This window comes from Pseudophryne corroboree, chromosome 3 (genome assembly GCF_028390025.1).
Source record: "Pseudophryne corroboree isolate aPseCor3 chromosome 3, aPseCor3.hap2, whole genome shotgun sequence".
Taxonomy (NCBI): Eukaryota; Metazoa; Chordata; class Amphibia; order Anura; family Myobatrachidae; genus Pseudophryne; species Pseudophryne corroboree.
Genome location: NC_086446.1, coordinates 334,353,123 through 334,359,122, shown reverse-complemented (window position 1 = coordinate 334,359,122; position 6,000 = coordinate 334,353,123).

The window sequence follows — 6,000 nt, the reverse complement described above, 5'->3', positions numbered from 1 at the left end:
AAATTGACAGTAAATGAGTGGAAAGTACTGTTATTGAGGTTATAATACTGTAGGAACAAAAACAGGCCAAATTCTGTAATTTTAGCTGATTTTATGTTTTGTTTTTAAAACTACAGTTCTAAAACCAAAACCTGCAAGGGTGGTGTTGGCAAAACCAATACAAATCCAAAACAGGAAGGAGATACAGATCCAAAACCAAAGATTTGGGCCAGCGCATATCCCTAACGCCTGGCATTATCAAAGATACATTTTATAACTTGAGTTTTTTGAGTTATACTTTAAACATCAGGCACAGACCATATGATATTATTTATATGTGTTTATATAAATCTATTGTGTAAACTCATATAGAATATCTGTATACATATAGAGATATATATATTTTCTCTATAATCCTGTGGGATTCTCATTGGGCCTGATTCAGACGTGATTGTAGCAGCAAATTTGTTAGCAAAACCATGGCCCTCATTCCGAGTCGTTCGCTCGGTAATTTTCATCGCATCGCAGTGAAATTCCGCTTAGTACGCATGCACACTGCGACTGCGCCAAGTAATTTTACAATGAAGATAGTATTTTTACTCACGGCTTTTTCTTCGCTCCGGCGATCGTAGTGTGATTGACAGGAAATGGGTGTTACTGGGCGGAAACACGGCGTTTTAGGGGCGTGTGGATAAAAACGCTACCGTTTCCGGAAAAAACGCAGGAGTGGCCGGAGAAACGGGGGAGTGTCTGGGCGAACGCTGGGTGTGTTTATGACGTCAAACCAGGAACGACAAGCACTGAACTGATCGCAGATGCCGAGTAAGTCTGAAGCTACTCTGAAACTGCTAAGTAGTTTGTAATCGCAATATTGCGAATACATCGGTCGCAATTTTAAGAAGCTAAGATACACTCCCAGTAGGCGTAGGCTTAGCGTGAGCAACTCTGCTAAATTCGCCTTGCAAGCGATCAACTCGGAATGAGGGCCCATGTGCACTGCAGGTGTAGCAGATATAACATGTGCAGATAGAGTTAGATTTGGGTGGGTTATTTTGTTTCTGTGCAGAGTAAATACTGGCTGCCATATTTTTACACTGAAATTTAGATTTCAGTTTGAACACACCACACCCATATCGAACTCTCTCTGCACATGTTATATCTACCCCCCCCCCTTCTCTCTTCTCCTTACATGGGAAATTAGAATTAAATAGAGAACAGTACACACGTGAGAGGTCTTGTTACCTTACTTATGAAACCGCCCTCGTATATTGGATATTTATAGCATTTGATAATTTATCAGGGAACTTACAGAGTTTCATTAACTGCTCTTCTAATTTAACATTCTTTTTTTTTTTTGAGGAAGCTTAGTCGGTTTTCCAATAGGATGTGCTGTGTGTTCTTTGATTGTAAACATGTTGAAATAATTTAATGTGTTTAATTTTGGACCAATAATAGCATGGATGGTTACAATTACTGTCTCACAGCACTGAGATCATGATTTTGATTCCCCCATTTCCCTAACTGTGTTGAGTTTGTATCTTCTCCCTGTATTTGTGTGAGTTTCTTCTGGATACTCCGGTTTCCTCCCACAATCTAAAAATATACTGGTATGTTAATTGGCTCCTAACAAAATTAACCTTAACATGTATGTGTGTGTACATGTGGTAGGGAATATAGATTGTAAGTTCCACTGGGGCAGTATTCTCTTTAAAGCACTGTGGAATATGTGTGAGCTATATAAATAACTGCTAATCAATCAATCAATCAATCAATCAATTTGTAATAAAAAACTGACAATTTATTAAACAGAAAAGACTGATACTCCTCCTTCTCTCTATATTGTATATCAGTAGCTTTGATACTCTGTATTGTATATTTGTCACTTATGTGCTCTCTGTGTTTATAGTGCTTACTAGGGGGGTCTCTGTATTGTACTGTGGTCATTATGTATTGTATTGCAGTCTCTGGAATATTCTCTACATTGTATGGTGGCTCTGGGAGGCAAACTATACTGTATATGTATCCTAAAATGCTTGTCATTGTTGTAAAACCAAATGTAAACATTGGTGGTGGTGGTGGTTGTGTGGTGCAATGAGTGTTTTAGCTTAGGGTTGAAATATGTAATACAATGGGAATAGAGGCAAAGTTGTCAGAAAGCCATCAGAATCGCTCTCCACAGGATACAAGTTGCCATTCCAATTTTTATAATGTCAAACATACATGTTGTCCAGTGTAACAACCTGCAAATTGTACACTTGCCAGAAACAGTCATAGAAGTGGCTTTGATCTGTGAGATTGACCATACTGCTTGCATTTTGTTATCTGTCCATGCAGCGCATAACAAAGAGCCACATTAAACATAAGTATTACTTTTCCACTTCTTAATACTCAATTAATGGGCCCAAAGCATAAAAATATCTTGCTAATTAGTTTATTAATTTGTTATTGAGGCAATCATATTAAAACATATGAAAAATTGTAATTATGAAGACAATAATATCTAAATTATCTGATGCCATATTAATTAAATAATGATAGAAGTATATCCATGCTGACACTTTTTGCAATATAATTGGTGTTTCTATCTTTAATTACTTACTTTGGCCTTAATTAACATACATACCCAAATATGCTCTGCAATAGTCATAACTTGTGCTACATACCATATTTACCATTAAAAACTTTAAGGATTTGTCTACTTTCATAGCAGTGGTTTTTCATAAATATATAAATACATAAATAAATATACATACATATACATAAATATAGTTGCTCAACAATATGGTAACTGAGACCTTAGAACATAGGTTCTCAAACTCGGTCTTCAGGACCCCACACGGTGCATGTTTTGCAGGTAACCCAGCATGTGCATAGGTGTCTTTATTACTCAGTGACATTTACTCACATTTTAAAGTATAGCTAATTATGTCACTTGTGATTCTGTGAGGAGATCTGCAAAACATGCACTGTGTGGGTCCTGAGGACAGGGTTTGAGAACCTCTTCCTTAGATGATACAACAATGACTGCTACTCTTGGCCCGCCCTTTCCTGCTTAACCTTCCATTTTGTGCCTTCTCCTCTGCTTGGTTATCTTTGTGCAAAATGCAAACATCAGCAGAGCTGTAATGTTGCTGCAGGTGCACTTTGACCACTAAGACAGAAAGAAGTTACAAAGATAGAAATGTGTTACTGGGATTCACTGAAGCTCTTGCAAGAAGTATTTCTGGGGTTACAATGATTAGATACATTCCTCTGGCATATATTTACAATATTTAAAGTTAGATATATCAAACTTAGTTTTTATAGTAGAATATTTGATGCCTGATACAATCTTAACATAACTCAAATTTTCATCTGAAAACGTACTACCTGGATAAGTTGAAAAGAACGTCTGCACATTTGTTAAAAGTTAGATTACCATGACATATAGCTGACCCCAGTACTGTCTGAAGACACTGCCAGCAGTGGGCAGAGTGGGAGTAAGAGCGGTTGCATAGCATCACTAATAACTTGCCAGCTACCATCAGCTATAATTTATGTATGTAACAAGTAATGAGGAGTGAGGTATTACTAGTTTATTCAATATGTGTAAACTAGAGAAATAATTTGGATAGACTATCTCTAAATACAGAATAAGTATGAGGTTTCCGGCTTGGATGGATGGAATAAGCATTGCAAAAGAGTAAAATAAGAATTACTAAGCTTGATACTAATGGTATAGTAAGCTTGCCCAGTCCCGCAAATTATATTTTTATATGGTCCAGACCATAAATGAAGGGTTACATATATTGTGATCATTACACAAAAATAAAATAAGTTAACTTTTTCGGACTGTTTTACTGATTTGGAATTACAGGTCAACGTAGACTCTAGAACAACCACAACTAAGTACTATTGATGAGTGGGGATACATACAGTACGTTCAGGATGCCGGCGGTCGAGATGCCAGCAGTTGAAATCCCGTCACCGGAATCCCAACATGCGGCCAGAAGACAGATATCGGATTCCTAATATCAGTCAAAATCCCGACAGCCGGTGTGCCAATCGCAAGCATGCCGGGGACTGTTAGAGTTGGGCCACGGGTGGGTGTGGGGTGTAGAGGTTGGGGGAAGGGGGGGATATTAGGTTTAGGCACCACCGGGGAGGGTTAGGGTTAGGCTGCAGGGAGCGGAGTTCAGATTTAGGTACTTTAGGTTAGGGTTAGGCTGTGGGGGGGTTGAGGGTTAGGCTGCGGGAAGGGAGGGTTAGGATGGTAGGTAAGTATATTTAACTGACCCATGTCGGGATTCCCTCCATAGAGATGCCGCTGTCGGTTTTCTGACCGCCGGCATCCCGAACACCAGGCACGCGTATCACACCCAATGAGTGAGGTCAAGAAACAGTCAGCCAATCAGAAGTTATTAGATAGTGCTGTCTCTTGTTGTCAACATCATTATCATTGAAACTTGTTGCACCCCCCCCCCCCAAACATTACAAGAAATTCACCTCCACAAGTGCCATCAGTGTATTTGACTCACAATTGCCTGTTCCTTCTTCCCCACATTCAGGGCCAGATTAAGGGCCATATGGGCCTGGGGCTGAAAATTATCAGAGGCCTACTGTGGGAAGTGGTCGTGGTGTGTCCAGTGGTCCATGGGTGTGGTCAGAGTTATGTGGGCATAGTCAGTGATGCATAGGTGTGGGTAGGGACATTAAGAGCACAGATAGTGCCTCACTCCAACCTCAAACAACCCCATATCATGAGGTTATCAGTATGGAAGGAAAATGAAGTGTGGGAAATACGTACCTGTAACTGTCATAATCAGTCTAGCTGACAGTGTACAAATCATTTTTAGGAAGACACAAATTGTAAACATAGAACCTCCCAACACCAGGTGCTAATAAAAGTATAATATTTAAATATTGTTTATAGAAGTTCAATCTTAAGCTCCAATAAACACTCAAAAACATGCTTGAGAACATGTACAAACTCCACACCATATACAAAGATCATTTTTCTGACAAGAGTGTGCGCTAATTTCATTGACCCCAGTCTGATAACTGGTGACATATTTATTATTAAAAATGTCTCATATATATAAGTAAGAGTATCACATAAAAAAACAATCTACTAATATACTTTGCACAACTATAATGGTAAATGTGGGGTGTCCTTTTTCAAATATATAACCTGTTTTGTGGATCACAGGTATTTACAGTATAATGGGCGCATTGTAGATGATAATTGAAAAAAATGTTCCTGAAACAGATATATGTAGTGGTGCCACTGCAACATGAATATATATTTGTTTAAGTATACGGAGGCTTTTTCAAGCAGAATTACAATTTGGACATTCCCAGTCACTGGCGTGGCGTGTCTGGGGATCAAATGAGGAGGTCTCCGCTACCTACTACTACACTGCTCAAAAAAATAAAGGGAACATTAAAATAACACATCCTAGATCTGAATGAATGAAATATTCTTATTAAATACTTTGTTCTTTACATAGCTGAATGTACTGACAACAAAATCGCACAAAAATTATCAATGGAAATCAAATTTATTAACCCATGGAGGTCTGGATTTGTAGTCACACTCAAAATTAAAGTGGAAAAACACACTACAGGCTGATCCAACTTTGATGTAATGACCTTAAAACAAGTCAAAATGAGGCTCTTTAGTGTGTGTGGCCTCCATGTGCCGGTATGACCTCCCTACAATGCCTGGGCATGCTCCTTATGAGGTGGCGGATGGTCTCCTGAGGGATCTCCTCCCAGACCTGGACTAAAGCATCCGCCAACTCCTGGACAGTCTGTGGTGCAACGTGGCATTGGTGGATGGAGCGAGACATGATGTCCCAGATGTGCTCAATTGGATTCTGGTCTGGGGAATGGGCGGGCCAGTCCATAACATCAATGCCTTCGTCTTGCAGGAACTGCTGACACACTCCAGCCACATGAGGTCTAGCATTGTTTTGCATTAGGAGGAACCCAGGGCCAACCGCACCAGCATATGGTCTCACAAGGGGTCTGAGGATCTCA